Raw genomic sequence first — 19218 nt, forward strand, 5'->3', positions numbered from 1 at the left:
AACTAATGACTATTTAGCAACAATCAGCAATAAGACAAACTGAGCTTAAGAAATGGGTTTGTAATTGAGCCTTTTGACAAATACAGGGGCCTCACTGCTGTTGCTTAGGTGAGTCGGTAGGTAAGGAAGGCTGGGACAGCCGGGACAGCATGCCCTGCAGTGTCCAACTGTCGCCAGGCAGAGGTAAAGGTACAGGAATGCCAGGTACAGGGCAGGAGGTGCTTGCAGCTGAGCCAGCCTTAGCCTTCCACTAACTGAGGAAGTTAATAAACGTTCCCTAGACCTTGCCCTGTCTCTGGCATCCTAGTGCTTTCCCCTGTATGAGTTCCTTAGGGACTCTGAGTAGTTGACTTTCTTAGTGAAGTTCTCATTCCTCCATTCCCAGGAAACCCAAGGCTGAAGTTGCCATGGGAGAAGAGTAGAAAGTGTCCTCCGTGTTCCCTTCCTGCTGGAGAGCAGACACTGATCCAGGTGAATTAGGGCCCCACTTAACCTCAATTACTCATTTAACCTTAATTACTTCCTTAGAGGCCCTATCTCCAAATACAGCCACAGGGGTGGGTTAAGACTTCAGCTCATAAATTTTGGAGGATCAGATACATTCAGTCCACAACAAATAACCTTCTCACTCATTCTGAGAGTGTAAGAGCTCAAAGCATCATTCACCGTCTCTCCCATTGAAGGCCTAAGAGTTCCATAAACAAAGCAAATCAGGTGGCATAAAAGATATTCATGTCTGTCTGTGTAAAAGGTTTTTTCCCCCACTTGAAGATCACATGAAGTTACAAGCATCATCCCTGTCCCATAGTAGGTGCCCACAAATGTTCATTCAACGAATACGTAGCATTCGGCCCATAAGTTCCTTGGACTGCTAAAGCTCGAATGAAGCGGTAAGTAAAATAGGAGCTGTGTGGTGGTGTGACTCAGGGCCTGGAGAGACTTGTAAGTCAGCAGAGAAGTGTTTCAAATAGTGCACCTTATAGAGGTTTATCCACGGGAGGTGTTCTCCATACCCACCTGCACTTTGCCAGCTTGAAAAGGTGGGCAACCATTGTCTGACTAATCTAGGTGGGGCCTACAAGCCAGATTGTCGTACCTGGCATGCGCTGATTTCATAATTACATCAGCGATTGAGAAAATGGGTCCTCTGACATTAATTATTAGTTTCAAATAAAATGTAAAGTACACAAATGATTCTTTTCTAGGATGGAAACCCGACTTCCACTTTCTCCCTCAGAATTGTTAGGGGCTAATGAAAGATGAGGTCGTGGGAGGGAGCGAGGGAAGATAGGAGGATGGGGGAAGATTCAGTGCTGGGAAGCAGCAGCAGAGCCATTGTGGGATTCAATTTGCATTGAATTGCTGCTCCACCACTTACCATTTTTATGACCCTGGTCAAGGAATTAAACCTCTATGAGACTCATTTTGTAAAAGCTAATATTGCCTTCCCCACCAGGCTGTGGTAAGAACCAAGTCAGATCATTTTTCTACAGCACTTAGCATCATGCCTCGAACTTAATAAGCAACCCACACATGTTAGTTCTACCTGAGTGTGTAATAACACAAATCATTTGACACGCTTTTCAGAACATGACCATCCAGGTAATGCAAATCAGGATGCTGAGAGGGCAACTTGCTTCCTAGGTGACCAGTGGGAACATTTGTCCCCAAATGTATTATTTCGAAATACATTAGTAAGTTTTAATCTATGTACGTGAGCCGCTTAGACACAGGTTTGCTCTTGTGATTTTAGGCAGAGACCCAGAAACCACTCTGGATACTGTTGTCAGGAAGGGATTTAATGCGGGGAATTAAGTGTTGAATAGGAAAACGGTGTCTTTCCTCCTATGTCTCTCCTTCACCCTCATACCTTTATCATACTCATAGTACAGGGTCAGCAAAAGCAGGCTTACTGTTGTGACTCAGCCAAACAGAGTTTATTCTTGTATTATTATTTAATAATTATTGTATTATTTTCCATATGAACAACTTTAAACCTACTTTCGCCCCACATTGCACTTTTGACGCTAGGTGTGTGGACGTTTTTTCTACCCCAAGCAATTCTTTGCAACCCCAGATGGGTATCTTACAATTTAACTCAATTCTGACACTATCTTCTTGGAGATAGCATCAGATCCCACAGGGAATGGGCTCAGTCCCTCAAGACTGCCTTCACTTCAGATGTCAATTGTAAGTTCAGGTTTTCACCTGTGCTTATGACCAATGGGCTACAAATAAATCGCAGGTTACTACTACCCCCTCCTCAGGTTTGATTAATTTGCTAGAGCGGCTCACAGAGCTCAGGAGAATAGTTACTTCCCTTGACCAGTTTCCTGAAGGGCATGATGAAGGATACAGATAAACAGCCAGAGGAAGAGGTACATAGGGCAAGGTCGGGGGGGGGGGGGGCGTCCTAAGTGCATTTCCAGCTCCTGTCCCCTCTCTGGAGAATGGGGGTAAGCCTGAAAATCCCAGGCTTCTAATCATGGCCTTTTCTTTCTGGTGAACAACCTCCATCCAGGAACCAGTCAGGAGCCCAGCCAGAGTCTTATTATTAGAACGAAAGATGCCGCTAGTGCCCTTATCGCAGGAATTTACAAGAGTTTTGGGAACTCTGTGCCAGGAACAGGGCTGAAGACCAAATATAGGTTTTCGTTATAAATCACATCACAAGTGTCCCACAGCACTTTTGGAAAAGCTGGGTGTGCAAACATTGGGAGAAATCATCAATGATTCCAGGAAAACAGGCAGTTTCAGGAATTACAAGAAACTGCCACCCAAAGCAGGTAATTCACGGGAGAATGCTTGGAAAGCATCATAAAACACGACACAGCCTCCTGCTGAAACCCAGGCGCCTGCCCGCCTGTGGCCAAGCATTTTAATTGCTCCTGCTCCCCTCCCGCCTCCAAGTCTGATGCGAGTGCCTGTCATTGGCAGAATCTAAATAAGAGTCCAAGGAGAAGGGGCTGCTAACTGTAGTTTTCAGGCTCTTAGCAGCAGCAGTGCAGGGGAGAGCTCAGAGGGGTGGTGCTTGCTGCTGAGTACCAAGACACACGGTAGATCCTTATTATTTGCAGTTCCGCACACTCACTTACTAAAATTTACTTGTAACCCCAAAATCAATCTTCATGGTACTTTGATGGTCATTCACAGTCACATGCATAGCAGTGAAAGTTTGAGTCGTCCAACATACTCATTAAGTCCAACAAAAAGACACTCTGCCTTCTTGTTTCAGTTCTGATACCTTGAATGTTTTTTAAAAAATATGTTATTGATTTGTTTTTTAGAGAGAGAGGGAGAGAGGGGGAGAAACTTCAATTGGTTGCTCCCTGTACACCAACCTGGGATCAAACCCTCAGCCTGGGTACATGCCCTTAGTGGGAACTGAACCAGCGACCTTTTGGTGAATGGGGTGATGCTCAACCATTTGAGCCACTCCGGCCAGGGCTGAACAAGTGTCCTTTTCATGGTGTATTTAGTGTCCTGTTTTTTGGTTTTGGTGCTTGTTTTTTTGTTGGTGGTGATGATTTGGCTAAATAAAATGGCCCCAAACACAAGTGCTGATGTGCAGTCTAAATGCAAGGAGACTGTGATGTGTTAGATAAACTTGGTTCAGGCATGAGTTATAATGCTGTTGTATGGTCATGAATCAATAATATATATTAACTAAGGGGTCTTTAAACAGAAACACACATAATACAAGGTTATGTATTGATCGGTTGATGAACATGTGACCAGAGGCTTGCAGGAACCTAACTCTGCATGTACCTTAGGAGCACTAATTTAATACTCATTAATTCAGTGCTTGCTGTGACTTTGTAGCCTGTAACTACCATGAATAATGAGAATCACTGTAATATTTAGTGCCTGATCAGAAATGTTACAAATGAATCTTTGATATGTTTCTGAGCCTGTGGTCCTCTTTTCTATGGTGGTGAGGACAAGAGGCCCATCTTTTAATATCTTAGATCTCGTGAAAAGATCCAGTTAAGAAGAGAAGTGGTTCAGCATGATTTGATATAGTCAAGGTCATCCCAAATTCACATGCAGGAGCTGGCTTTGAAACCGAGACTCTAGAATTTCCAGCACGGTTTCTTCACGTTTGTGCATCTTTCCTTGCAGATTTTTTCTCCCTCCCCTCCCACAATTCATAAGAGTAAGCAACTTTTGTCCTGAACTTCCCATGTTCTTCAGACTTTATAAGGATGAAAATATATGAATTCATGCTGTTACTTAGGAGGGTAGGGAGATATCAGTTTAACCCACAGTCCTCAGGCAGTAAGTTTGCCCTTGTTTTACTTGTAATACACCTGAAGCCCACAAATATTAAGAGGTTTGCCCGAGGACACTATAGGTCAAAAACCCAACTCCTACTTCAGTGTCTTTCCATTTTGCTTGGTTGCTTTAAAATGAAATTCAATTGCTTATGAAATAAGGAGGTTGAACTAGCTGATCTCTGAGATCCCTTACAAACCTAAAATTCCATGATTTTGTGACTCTGGCATTCATTGAAGGATAAAACTGTTCAGTGTTGCGCTGGGGGCTGGGGCTGAGCTGGTGAGGGGAGATTTAAGAGGAGAGCACAACTGAATACATCACTGGGAGCTTATGTGTGCAAACAGGTCACAGAGACAGAAAAATTTAAATGATACGCATTGCAATATTTGTGCCTTTGATCAAATGACACCTCCTCCAAGAAGTCAGCCTTGGTTTCTACCTTCTTCTTAGCTGGAAATAATTCTATCGTCTTAACTCCTATAGCATTAGCCTGGATGTCTCATTAGTACTAATGACTAACATTTATTGATTGTTTATACAATTATTATACTTTACATAGAGTTAAAGTTAATCTTCAAAATAGCCCTATGAGAGAGATGTTCTTACTGGCTTCATTTTACAAGTGAAAACATTATCTTTCTTATTCTGACTCTGATCTCTTGTCAGCATTCCAGCTTCTGACCACTCTCCTAAGATACTATATTCCCTATGCCTTTCATCACCCAGCATTGCCTGTTCTTTCCCTGTACCCCCTGACCATTGCTTTTCCATTTTCAAAATTAAAAAAATTTTTTTTCATTTTTATTGAGGTATAATTGGCATATAATAAATTGCTGATGTTTAAAATCCACAATTTTATAAGTTTTGACATATTGATACACCTGTGAAGCCATCACCACAATCAAGATTATAAATGTACCCATCACCCCCAAGAGTTTTCTTTTTTTATCTGTATATCTGATTGTATTCTCCATCCTCCCACCCTTACCCCAGGAAACCACTGACCTGTTTTCAGTCACTGAGTCCAGGCAATACTTTGCATTTTCTGGGATCTTATATAAAGGGAAGGGAAGTTCATACAATATGTATTCTTTTTTGTCTGACTTTATTCAATCCACTGAACATTTTGAGATTCATTATTATTGTGTCTATCAGTAGTTAATTCCTTTATATTGCTAAGTAGTATTCTGTTATATGAATATATCACAATTTGCTTATCCATTCACCTGGTGATGGATATTTGGGTTGTGTCTAGTTTGGGGCTATTACAAATAAAGCTGCTGTGAACATTCATAATGTACAAGTCTTTGAACTGACATTTTTTTTTAATGTCTTGAGTTGATACCTAGGATTGGCATGGCTGGACCCTATGGTGCATATTTAATTTTTAGTAAAACTATCTAACTGTACTCAAAAGTATCTTTTTACCATCCACCAGCAAAGTATGTGAGTTCCTGTTCTATTATACCCTTGTCAACACTTGGTATGGCTAGTCTTTTTAATTGTAGTCACTTTATAAGGTGTGTAGAAGTATCACATTGTGGTTTTAATTTTCATTTCCCTGATGATTAATAATGTTTAACATATTTTCATGTGCTTATTTGCCAACCTTATGTATTCTTTGATGAGGTGTCTGTTCAGATATTTTGCCAATTTTTTTTTAGTTTGTTTTCTTTTAATTAAATGTTGAGAGTTCTTTCTATAATCTGGATGCAAGCACTTTATTAGATATACTTTTGGCAAATATTTTCTTCCAGTCTGTGGCTTTTCTTAATAGTGACTTTTGAAGAGCAGTGTTTTCTAATTTTGATAAAAGCCAATTTATTAATTTGTTCTTTTATAGATAGTACTTTTGATAATATATCTAGGAAGTCTTTGGCTAACCCAAGTTCACAGTGAATTTCTTCTGGTTATTTTTTTAGATGTTTTACAGTTTTAGGTTTGACATTCAGTTGTCTGATCCATTTTTGGTTAACTTTTCTATATGCCGTAAATATAGATAGATAGTTTTGGAGGGGAGGGTCATCCACTTGTTCTGGCATCATTTGTTGAAAAGACCATCATTTCTCTACTAAATTGTCTTTGCACCTTTGTTGAAAACCAGTTGTCCATATATGTGTGTTGTGTGTGTGTGAGAGTGCGCGTGTGTGTGTGTTCGCTCGTGTGTGCGTTCAATTACTGGACTTTCTTGTGTTTCATTGATCTAGTTGCTTATTTTGAGATGAATATCATATTGTCTTGATTACTACAGCTTTAAAGTAAGTTTTGAATCAAGCAATTTTGAGTTCCTCAGTTTCCAAGTTATTTTCATAGTTGTTTGGCTATTCCAGCTACTTTGCATTTCCACATGAATTTTATAATCAGTTTGTCAATTTCTACAAAAAAAAAGCTCACAAAGATTTAAGTTGGGATAGCATTGAATGCATAGATTAACTTGGGGAGAATTAACATCTTAACAATATTGACTCTTCTGATTCATTAGCATAGTATGTTTCTTCATATATTTAAGTCTTCTTCAATCTATTTCAGTGTTTTGTAGTCTTTTGAATACAGGTCTTAGAATATTTTTTCTAAGTATTTAATATTTCTTCCTATTTAGTAAAATATTTTAAATTAAATTTCAACTTTCCATTGTTTAGTCATAGTACATAAAATTCTGATGATTTTTATATATTGGTTTGTATCTTGAAATCATGATAATCTCACTGATCAGATTTTTAGAAATTTCATTCCATTTCCTATGTCAATTGTAGAGTTGGTAAAGCTATTCCTCTACCTTCTTAGGTTATGTGGCTGGGGCTTGTAAATTAAACTGATAAAAGAAAGATTAATAGGAGAGAAGAAATACAAATTTAACTAATATGTTTAATTTTACATGCATAAAAGATACACAGAAAAGAAGCAATTGGACTCAGAAGCTTATATACCATTTTAACAAAGTATCATAAAAAGAAGTAACTAGACAAAGGAAAGGGAAATTTAGGTTTTTATGGGCAGTAAACTGTGGGAAGGTAAATATATGAGAAAACTAATGGAAGGTAAGGGTTATTTTAGTAAAGTTTGGGTTTTGGGGTTTTTTTTGCAGACTCATCTCTATGCTAACTTTGTCTTCTTGATGGCCATAAAACTCCCCTGGAGAGGGGACTTATATAGTAGCTTCATTTCTCAGAAGTTTCTGCTTTTAGTTGGATAAGGGAAGCTCCAAGAAGGCTTCTTTCAGCATCTGTTGATTCTCAATTGCCTTCAGCTCAAAATAACCCAATACCAAAGTGGCATACTTTGGGGTGGCATATTTTGACTCTCTTCACAACCATGACATCTACTTCATTCTTTTTCATCTGAATGTCTTTCTTTTCTTTTCTTTTCTTTTCTTTTCTTTTCTTTTCTTTTCTTTTCTTTTCTTTTCTTTTCTTTTCTTTTCTTTTCTTTTCTTTTCTTTTCTTTTCTTTTCTTTAGCTTATTTGCACTGCAAGAACCTCTGGTGAGAGCTGATATCTCGGTCTTGTTCCTGCTCTTACGGGGAAAGCATTCAGCCTCTCACCACGGAGAATGACGTTAGCTAGACGTTTTGCTGAGGTGTCCTTATCAAGCTGAGGATGTTAGATTTTTGTAAAATGCTTGAGATGTTCCTGTGGCCTTTCTTTTTTAAGTTTGTTAATATAGTGGATCAAGTTGATTGATTTTCTAATGTGAAGCCCTGAGAAAGACTTCCTCCAGGAGTATTTTTGTGTTACCAAAATAAGTCATCATTCCTTTCCCTCTATTTCCTAAGGAAGGAGTTGTGATGTGAACCAGAGCAAGTGTGGGTGGGATAAAGAAACTCTTATGTCTGAAAGGTGAAAAACCAAGGCAGTTTAGTCAGTCAGTCCTGGGACACTGTCTGCACTAGGCCGATTCAGAGCCATTAAGGAATGGAGCTTGGCTGGAGGATAGGAAGAGCTCTGAGGGTAGATTTGTGGCCTTAAGAGAAGAGATAGGAGATTTCCTTGAAGGACTGACAGAGGTGGAATTCTGGGCACCTTAGTGACACTGTTCGTAGGTATTGTGATTTTACTTATCTGTGGAAGACAAAATGCAGCTAAAAACTGATAACTTCCCTACTATGACTAGGATTCCACTGGCCCTTGGTACATGCCAGTTCTTCCTTCAGGCTGCTACTTGAGTGATTAGCTTAAAAATCTAAATATGGTAATGTTACTGTCCAACCTGTAAATTGACTACCTATGAAATAAAGTGTCTCTCCCTTTAACATGACTTACAAGGCCCTTACGTTTTCTCTCCCAACTACTTTCCAAGTCCTTGTTCCATTGCTTTCCAAGCACGTTCAATGCAGCAGAAGTATCGATATTTCTCATACTTAGAGAACAATACACCTTCTCTACCAGCCTCATTGCCATTGTCATGCTTTTCCCCCATGTTCTATCTCTTAGTCTCTCTCCTTTTATAGTCTCATAACTAATATAAGTTTAGTTATATTAATCTTGCTTTAACTTATTGCACACTATCATCTGTACAAGGGTTGCCGCTAGCTCTCCAGAACCCCAAATAATGCTGCAATGGAGCTGTATGAGAGTTTCCCTGAGAGACAGGTGCTCAGAAGTTGAATTGCTGGCCAGAGAGCACTGTGTTCCAGTTTGACTAAATATTGACAGACTGTTCTACAGAATGGCTGTCAATATCTACATTCTCTGCATCTCAGGAACACTAGTCACTATCCAGCTTTCTAAATTTCCCAGTCTGATAGGAAATAATCAGTATGATTTTGAAGATCTTATCATATGTTCCTGAGTTTTAAATTTTTTGTCAGTTTCCTGTTTCTGTCCTTTGCTTTCTTTTCTCTCACATTGTTTTCTTCTTTACCTAATATTGCCTTCTGTATTCCTTACATGTGACCCCATTCAAATGCCGCTACCTCTCTGAAATCGTCCCTGATTATTTAGGCATATTTAAAATCTCCCTCTTCTGGGTGTCTATAGCATTTTGCTTATACCCATAGTATATGTATCATAATGCACTATCATCATTCATTTCTTGTTTTTGTCTCTTCTACTAGAAAATGAGACAGACATAGATAATAACACTTTATCAAAGTACATATCACAAGGTATGGCACAAAGCTAGATCTTCATAATGTTTAATGAAAGGAAGGGGAGAGTTGTACACCTTTCCTGTGGGCAACATGATTAAAAACATTCCTAGAATAAATTAACCTATGAAGTCAGAGAGAATGCCACATAGAAATGTACATTATCCAACAGCGTTAGACATGTTGGAAATAGAGGACAATTATGTTTAGAGGACACTCCTATGTCTAATTCTTAATGCAAACGTGTGTTTCTTTTGATCTACATCTAACCACACTGGGTAAACTCCCTGCTCTACAACCACATGAATACACAGTATTTGTTGACATTCGGCCACAAGGTATCACAGTGAATTCAGATGATTGGAAGGACAGGTTTGTTAACTCAGCATCTCAAGACACTGCCAAGTACATTCACATCAATTTGCAAAGCCACCTTTCCAGTTAGAGGTGTCATCTTGAGGGGCTGCACTTGGAGCTCCAGAATTTCTTAAAACAAAACAAACACAAGGGTTTAAATGTCAAAAGTTGAAAAGTCAAATAGAGCTTTGCTGACAAAGAAAAAGGATGTTCCTATTCCCAGTGCCCAGGAATATGGCCAGGATCAGCTTTTGAACATAAAAACTGGCCTCATAGTTCTTATGAGAGAGGTCCTCTGAGAGTTCCTATGGATCGATGGGCCTGATCAAAGGAATTAAAATCCAGGCCTTGCTTTGCAGCCCTAGAATGGTGAGTTCTCTAGACTCCAAGGATTGGCCAGCAAATCAGGGCCAGACCACATAGTTTGGGGGACCCTTACCCCATCCGCTGCATGGGAAATGGGGAGGTGGCATTTGAATGTGTAAGAGATCACTGCTGACATGAGCAGGCAGTGTTTCCTGTGGCTACCTGGAACTTCTCCTAACATAGCATTTGCTCAGGTTTGGCCATGAGATATGCCAGGACGTTGGCTGATGACCAAAGGGGTGAAAATTGTGGTTTAAGGAAGTCAGGTATTGGACTGGCTCTTAGGAATTACTCAGCCTTAAAAATTGATCTCCAAACAGGCATCAAATGCCTGGACCAGGCATTGATTTCCAGCTTGTCTGTTACAGATGAAAAGTTTGGGTGAGGGTGGATATAAAGTTAGGCCAGTAAGCGTACCTTATTGCTTAGGCTGAAGGAGTCAGTCCATGTGCTGTAGGGTAGAATTCCAGTTTTTCACACACCACCTCTAAGAAGGCAGGAATGATTGTAATATGATATCCATTTTACAGAATGTGTAACTGAGACCCAGAAAGGATAATTGCTTTTGACAAACATCCTTCATTCATTCACTCATCCAGTGAATACTAAGTAAGGGCTACCATGTGTCAAGGCCTTTGTAGTCTTTAGAGATACAGTGGAGAACAGGACAGAATGCATCCCTGCATTCACGAAGTGCACACACTTATTATCAAAAATCCAATGTAATTATAACCATGACAAAGTACTCTGATGGAAAAGAATGACAGGCTGGGAGAGTGTAAAAATGGGACCCCAACTGGTCTTGGAGAGGCCGGCAGAGGTAGTGAGCTCGCCCTGGAGGGAATGGCTCCCTGGGGAAGAAACGGATTACCTGAGATCAGATGAGTAGGCTTTTAAAAATATATATATATCTTTATTGAATTCAGAGAGAGGAAGGGAGAGGGTGACAGAGAGAGAAACATCAATGATGAGAGTCATTGATCAGCTGCCTCCTGCACACCCCACACTGGGGATCGACCCAAGCATGTGCCCTGGCCAGGAACTGAACCGAGATCTCCTGGATCCTAGGTCGCTGCTCAGCCGCTGAGCCAGGCTGGCCAGGCGAAATGAGTAGGCATTTTCAAGAAGGGAGGTGGGAGAGGTTTTGAAGAGCATTTCAGGCAGAAAACAGCATGTCCCAAGGCCTCGCAGGGGCCAGAACTCAGTGCATCTGAAGAACAGAAAAAAGGCTGGTGTGGCTGCCTGTGGATAATGGGAATGAAAAGGATCCAACATATTCTGCAAGGACAGGAGGCTGTATTAAGAAATTTTGCCATTGACCCTTCAAGAAATGGGAAGCCATTAAAGACCTTCAAAAGGGAAATGACATAATCTAATTTGTGTTTGTAAAAGCTCACTCTGCAGCCTGGAGAATGATGATGGGGGGCTGGAGGAGATATGTATGGACCAGTAAGGGGCCCATTACTATGGTCCAGTTGAAAGAAGATTGTGACTTGGATTAGGGTGGGGGCAGGAGAGATGGACATAAATGGACATCTTCCAAATATATTACGGAACAGATATATGGTGGGAGGACTTAAGGGGAAAATAAAGAGGCCAAGGACAAAGGAGAATGGACACCAAAGAAGGTAGGAACAAGTCTTTAGTCTTCTGCCTGCAAATCCAGTGCTCTGGAGCAAATGGTTGAGAGCAAGAGTCAAGGTGCAAGAGAGATGGGCAGATCCTGACATATCAGTCCTGTGATGGTCACCTCCCTGTGGCCTACCTTGTTACTCTCATAGCTGTTGTCACAGAGACTAATATACAGGGGGCTGTGCTCTGGGGGGACAGCAGTGGGAGGGGACCTGTCAGAGAGACAGCCAGAAGCAGAGCAGACCTGGTTGGTAAGTATTTTCAGAGAGTGGGATTCTTGGTTTTGTTTTTGTGCATTTGTCCATTTATTTTCCTCCTAGGACCCGACACTTGCAGAACTCTGCCCCAGGCTATTCTTTGATAATAGTGACGATCCTGTGAGATCCGCCTTAAAGGCAGGCGCACAGCAGGGAGCTATTTATAAAGAAGCCACATGTCCATGTCAAAAAGAAACAACAGGAAACCCGTGTGTATTATTCAAAGCTTGTAGAGAAAAAATAAAGTACTTATCCCAGGAAAATTTCTGGTTTTGAAGAGTGGGATTTCATAGTTAGTGTGAGATCCAAACACCACTTTCTCATCTGCTGTGCTCCTACTGGGCATCGGTCGGCATGCTGGGTGCTGGACATCTAGACAATTGTGAGGCCCAATTGTTCCTCAGGCATCTCCCAGCGGAGAGGGGGAATGAAAGCAGCAAATAAGTATGTAATTAGTAAAATTAATGTGAAATATGCTGGAGACAAATCACAAACTGAGACTTAGCCAGTCGGGGAAAGCTTCATCAAAGGCCGTGAAATGTGAGACAGATGTGGCCCATGGGAGGCTCTTGGTCACGTTTGCTGACTGAATGCACAAGTGTGCGAATGCTGAAAAAAGTTAATTTTTATCACCTAAAAAATAGAAGTCAACCCAAGGAGACAGCATATTCAAATGCATCAGGAGAGAACATGTCTGTTCTAAACTGGAGCATCAGTGCGTTCTTTTGTAATCATTTTTCTGGCTGTCTCTGAAGTGGAATTTCCAATCCTGGAATTTATAGGCTTCAGAGTAAATAATATGACAGCTATGGAGACAGTGCACCTCTCTCATGGCCCAGGTCCCAGGCTTAGGAGGGCCTCCCTGGGAGTGCATCAGGAAGAAGAGGAAAGACACGTGTAGGGGAGACGCTGCCAGCTACTGCAGTCAGAGCGCAGGACCTGCAGTCAGAGCTGGGAGCTACTTTACCCCATCTCCCGGGCTCTGGGCGGGCCTCCCAAGGCATCCATCATGCCCATTTGCTATCCTGTAAGCCTGTCAATGTGGAGGGTGTTAAGGACCAGGGAGGGCAGCGCCTTTGCTGTTACAAATAGCAGAGAAGAGAAGTCCCACTGGTGGCAGCACTTTGCTATTCAGGGGCATTCCATTCACTGCTGGAGTGCCTGTTCATCCATCATTCATTCACTTAGTCAGCAGGCATCAGAGAACACATACATGTGCTTCCTGCTACCCTAGGGCCCCTATAATAGTTTGGGTCTCTGCGCTAACATAGATCCCCTTTTCACAGGAAAGCCAGGAGAGGAATTAGTTACACTAGAGCTTACTCAGAGCTGCAGCATACGCAAGGGCTGTGAGCAGACTCTGCCCAGGACGTGAGGGCTGGAGAAATTCCACAGGGGAGGTGCTACAAAAGGTAAAGCATTAGCTCTTATTATGTTCACAGTTAAGAATACAATGTGTGTGTGTGTGTGTGTGTGCTTTCTGCCAACAAGAGGTGAAATTAAAAAGAAAACTGACCTGTCTTTTCGTCTATGGCTCTAATCTGTGGCTATCAACCTTGAACCATGCTATGCCTTCATTTAAATCTGGAGATCCAGAAGGTGTAAAAAATAATAATATGGGAATTCCTTCTGGGGATACTGAATGGGGAAGAGATGAAAGGTTAATTTTGAAAACAGGCAGTAGAAGAATTTGACATTTGACTAATATGGTGGTGTAGTATGCATCGTGTGTGTGTGCTTTTGTTCTAACTTTATTTCAGCAGAGGCCTAGGGATCAGAAACAAGAAGCTGGTTTTTAAACAAAGGTTATGAAAAATGGTAAGACCCTGGAGACACTTTACATAAATTTCCAAAGCCAAGAAATTGTCAGCTGGGGACATGGGTCAGCAATAGGTTTTCAGGGACAAGCTTGCTTATTTTTTCTAAGTAAAATTGGGAATTACTTTTTTTATATATATATTTCCTGAGCTAAAGTGGTTCAAGTCACTGGTGAGATCTCATTTGTCCATCAAGTCCTAGTGACCAGCTGGGAAAATGTGAAAAATGGATTAAAGACAGCTCTTTTGGCTGTTTTTATGGGGTGCCAAAGAACTGAGTCCAGCTCTCTTGCCAACTAAATCAAAAGTTATCCAGGCTTCTGTGCACTGAATGTTTTTGTTGTCTTAAAATACATGTGTTGAAACCCTCAGTCCCATTGTGATGGTATGTAGGTGTGGGGTCTTTAGATCATTATGAAGCCACGAGTGTGGAGCCCCATGATGAGATTAATGTCCTTCTATGGAGACCAGAGAACTTGTTCTCTATCTTTCTTACCCCCCACCCCCTCCCACTGTCCACCAAGGTAAGAAAAGGTCATGTGAGGATGCAGCAAGAAGACAACTGACTGCAAGACAAGGAGAGAGCCCTCCAAGACGTCCATCCTCTATTCCACAAACTGTTTCTGCAGCTTCCTACCAGATTCATTTTAGCTTTAGTCTTTCTCTTCCAAGCCATTTTTCTACACCACTTTATCAACAATCCTTTAAAAACAATTCTTCATCTATGATACAGATCCTCAAAACAGTATATAAGATCCTTCCCACTTTGGCTGTAGCCCACTCTGCTTGTCTCTTCTGCCCCTTTCTCCTCTGCGTTCTTTGCCGTGATGAGAAGGACCTGCTTCTTTACCTTCCTTACCTACACCTGCCTCTATGCCTCTGGCCCTTGGTCCTTGGCACATACTGTTCCCGAGGCTTTAGACAGCCTTCGCCATCCTTCTTACCCTGTAATATCCCACACTCAAGACCAGGACTAGGGCAGGGCAATGACGTGTCTATGGCACAACTGTGAGCTGCTCCCTCTCAGGTTCCTGCAAGTGTCCAAGAACAAGTGCCTCCCTCATTTTATTCTGCAGGCCCTCAATTTTCTCACCCTTCCCCCAGCTCCATCTCCCTCCTCTTTCCTCAGTCCAGCCTCATGCTGCGTCCTAAGAATCCCTGCTTCAGCTCTCCGAGGCAGAGACAGCAATGCCCTCCTTCCCAGCTTCCTGAGCTGTGGAAATTAATTTCCTCACATCCGTTCCTACTACATTTGGTGCTCAAGTCTCTTCCAACATACGTTCAGTTTAATCCATTGGACATCTATTGAGAACTTGTCTTGCTGTCTGAATAAACGAACCACACTGCAGCCATTTTGCTGTGACTGACAAACCTCCCAGGACAGCTTCTTAAATTGAGTGCAGAGCGAGTGCTGATCCATATATTTATCATATCCATTTTGGGGTACACTTATCAATCCATTGGCATCAAACTCGTTCTCTGTATCTGTGACTGTAGAGGGTTCTAGGCGAAGATCATAAAACATAAGCAAGCTAATTTTGTGAGTCCCTTAAAACTCATTCTTTCATTATAGGATAAAGACATAAATGAAATCAACTCCTTGGGAAGTGCTTTATAAAGAGCAGTAGACAGTTTCCCGTTTTAGTCATACAAATTACTGATTGTGTCAAATTCCCCAAAACATCAATGATAGACAAGGAGAGATATATTTGAAATCCATCCACCTTTAGTTCCTGTGTTTGTATATAGTCAGTGTTCCCGTGATATGGGAAGAGGGGGCTACTACTCTTGTACATAGGGTAAAGAATCCTCCTAAGAGGAAATAGCCAAGAGGGAACTGCTGCTGGTTGAGAGCACACCCGTAGGGGCCTACTAATATGTCATGTGGAAATTAGAGAGCACAATGTTTTCATGAACAATATCCATCAATTATTAAGAGTTCAAGGCAGCTCTCTATATCATTTCTGGTTTATGTGTTTACAAGGATTTCTCATGTTTGAAGGAAATGGGTCAGAAATTAGAAACAAACTCATTTAATGGATATATTTTACTTCAACCAATATTATGAATTGTTTAGAAAATAATTGGTTTGCTACTCATGTTAGTCAGTTCTCTTTTGGCTGAAAATGAGAAACAAAAAGAAGGATTTTTTTTTTTACTTGAATAACTAAAAATACTAAGTATGTATGGTTTCAGGCATGCATGGATCCAAATGGCTAAAATGATGACATCAGAAATGTGTTTACATTTTCAGCTCTGCTTTTTCTATTTTGTGTTCATCATCAAACAGGCCAAAAAATGTCACCAGAAGATGTAGGTTTATATTTTACCAGCTTGTGAGAAACGAGCTTCTCTTTCCTAGTATTCCAGCTAATGCGTTGGCTGTGATTTGCATTAACGTAGCCTAGTCTTACGCCAATTTCTTAATCACTCACTACAGATAGGGAGAAATTGTGCTCTGAATGTCCAGGTCTGACTTATACACCCAGTTTTAGAGTCAAGAGTGAGGTTAGACCCACGATTTCATTATGTGAACTGAGAATAGGGATTAATAGCTTCTAAATGGTTCCCAGTAATGACAAAATAATTCATTAACTCAATTTGATCTGTTTTTTCCAAGACAGTTTGTTCATTCATTTATTCATTCATCTTTTTTTTTTAAATCCAGTCTGACATTCTTTTCTCTTTAATCTGAGTGTTTTCTTAAATTTGCATTTAATGTATTCATTGGTATAGTTGATTTAGGTCAACTATTTTGCTATTTGTTTTATATTTTCCCCACCTGTTTCTTTCTTTCTCTGTTCCTCCTCTCCTTAATCTCTTTGAATTAAATATTTTTAATATTTCATTTTAATTCACTAAGTCTTTTAAGCTATAATTTTTCATATTGGTTTTATAGTGATTGCTCAAAGGATTATAATGCACATCCTTATTATAATCTACTTGGATTTAATATTGCACCACTTCCCATAAAATGTAAGACTCCTGCCACAGCACAATATAATTCCATTTACTGTCCCCCTATGTTTTTTATTTTTGCTGTATATATTTTACATCTACTTAAACCCACAAAACTGTATTGACCTCAGAGTAGTAAATAGCTATGTGGCTTTAAAGAACTTAAAAAGAAATAATTGACTTCTCTATTTACTTACACGCAGTTGATACTCCATTATTCATCGTAATGTTCTATAAAGTCACTGTGAACATTGAGTTCGTGAATACTAAGCTGTTGTTCTTAAAGGAAATACAGAGTTGGGTTCCTGTTTTCATCAAGTGATCAACACCTTACCTTGTTTAACGTGTGTTTATGGTTAAAGACACCTTAGTTAATATATATTGTTGATTCATCCACATTGAAATCATGGCCAACAGTGCTGTAACTCATGCCTGAACAAAGCTTACCTATACACAAAGTTTCACATAAGGCACCTCACAGCCTGCTCACACTTAGGAACACTAGACAGCACTTTAGCACTACATGAGGGGCCATTTTAAACAGTAAAATCGCCAACAAAAAAAAGAACAAAAATGTGAAAAATGTGACACTAAATAAAACAGAAAGATCACTTGTTTATAGTGTGAGAACTGAAATAGGTAGGCAGTGTGTGGTCTCAGCTGGGAACATGCACATCAGGCAACTCAAATTTGTTGTTATTCTGCACATGTCTATGAAGGTTAAAGAAACACTTATACTTTGGCTCAAGGAAATATCACTCTATTTCTTATCCCGTTAAATTTCAGGTCAGTTGGGAAAGGAGGAGTTCATACAGTCACTCAGGCACCCAGGTTGACAAGTCTGTTATCTTCCTATCTTCCTTCATCTTGTGCTTCCAGTGTCACATTGGGTATTGACATTGCAGGTAGCACTAAGGAAAGTAGAGAAAGTGTGTGTGTGTGCATGTTTCTGAAAAGAAACTGAGCACCTGACATTGTTACCATGTGATCTGAGCTGTATGTCATTGCCTTCTCCCAGAAACATACCTTGAGACACAGGATTTGAGTACATGTGGTTTATTTGAAGATGATTTCAGGAAGAACTGGCAAAGAGGCGGAGCTGTGAGTCAGGAAAGAGAAAAAAACTAATATGGGTACATTAATGAGTTTTGACTCTGACCTACTCACAGTGATTAATCCCACCAAAGACCCTTAGGAGACAGTGTGAAACATTCTACTTAAGGTCTGAGGAAGTTGGTGCACTTCCCCTCCTACTTCCATTTGCCACTGGCTGAAGGTTGTTCCCAGGGGTGTTAACTCTTCTGCACACTGGCCTTCCGTGTGCACAGAAAAGCCCACAGAAAGCCCTCAAGTGGAGAATCACTCATGATTATAGCACAGCGCTGTTGGCAGGTACCAAAATGGTGAGTGTTGGGAGATCTAGGCAGGACACCAAAGCATCTGCTACTCTACCAACCAGGATCTGGCTATTAACTGCCCTACCACACTTGGATATGCACGGCAACCATCTATCATCAAGTTAAAAAGTTATTAAAGAGATCAGGCTTTAAGCAGGTCTGGTAGGAATGTAATTTGCATGAGAAGGAGGCTCATATTCCTACTTCATCGATTCCTGGGAGACTCCTTCGCCTTAATCCACATCTGTGGCCTCAAAGATGACAGGTTTACTGAAAAGGAAATATCTTAGGTCTAGTTTACAATTGCTCTGTACAGTGTGCAGTCGCCAATCAGAAATGCACTGCTGAGGTGTTACAGCCCCTATCAGGAGTATTCTTTTTTTTTCTTTTCTTTTTTTTACATATATATCTTTATTGATTTCAGAGAGAGGAAAGGAGAGGGAAAGAGAGATAGAAACACCCATGATGAGAGAATCATTGGGGATCGAGCCCTCAACCCTGGCATGTTCCCTGACCAGGAATCGAACCTCGATCTCCTGGATCCTAGGTCGACCCTCAACCGCTGAGCCACGCCTGGCCAGGCAAGAGTATTCTTGAAAGACATTTTAGGCAGTCATTTGATCAGACTAAGAGATCAGCAATTTGAATCAACCCTGATTCATGTGCAGTGGCTGTGTCTGGCTGGATGGTCAGGAATTGGAAAGCAAAGAATTGGAAGATTGGCAAAAGTTCTGGGGAAGAGGTATGGGACAAGCATGGCACAGTGTGTCAACATATTTGTGTTCCATGTTAAGCTAAGCCAGGGTCACTACAGCCAGGGAGGCTCTCAATAATCACTTGGACAAAGTGATGCATTCTACAGATGTCAGCCAGTCCCTTTCTAAGTCATCCCATGCACTCTCAGTGGGCTCATGTATAATGTTCCCGTCGGGCAGGGATAAAGACTGTGGATTAGTTCACCAATATGGCCTAAGTTTCCAACAGCAGGACTGCTTTGAGGCCTTTCTCCATGGGGACCAACTAGCTGCTTGGTGATAGACTGACCCACATTGGCCTCTTTCCGACATGAG

This window comes from Miniopterus schreibersii (assembly GCF_964146895.1).
Source record: "Miniopterus schreibersii genome assembly, chromosome: 3".
In the NCBI taxonomy this organism is placed as follows: Eukaryota; Metazoa; Chordata; class Mammalia; order Chiroptera; family Miniopteridae; genus Miniopterus; species Miniopterus schreibersii.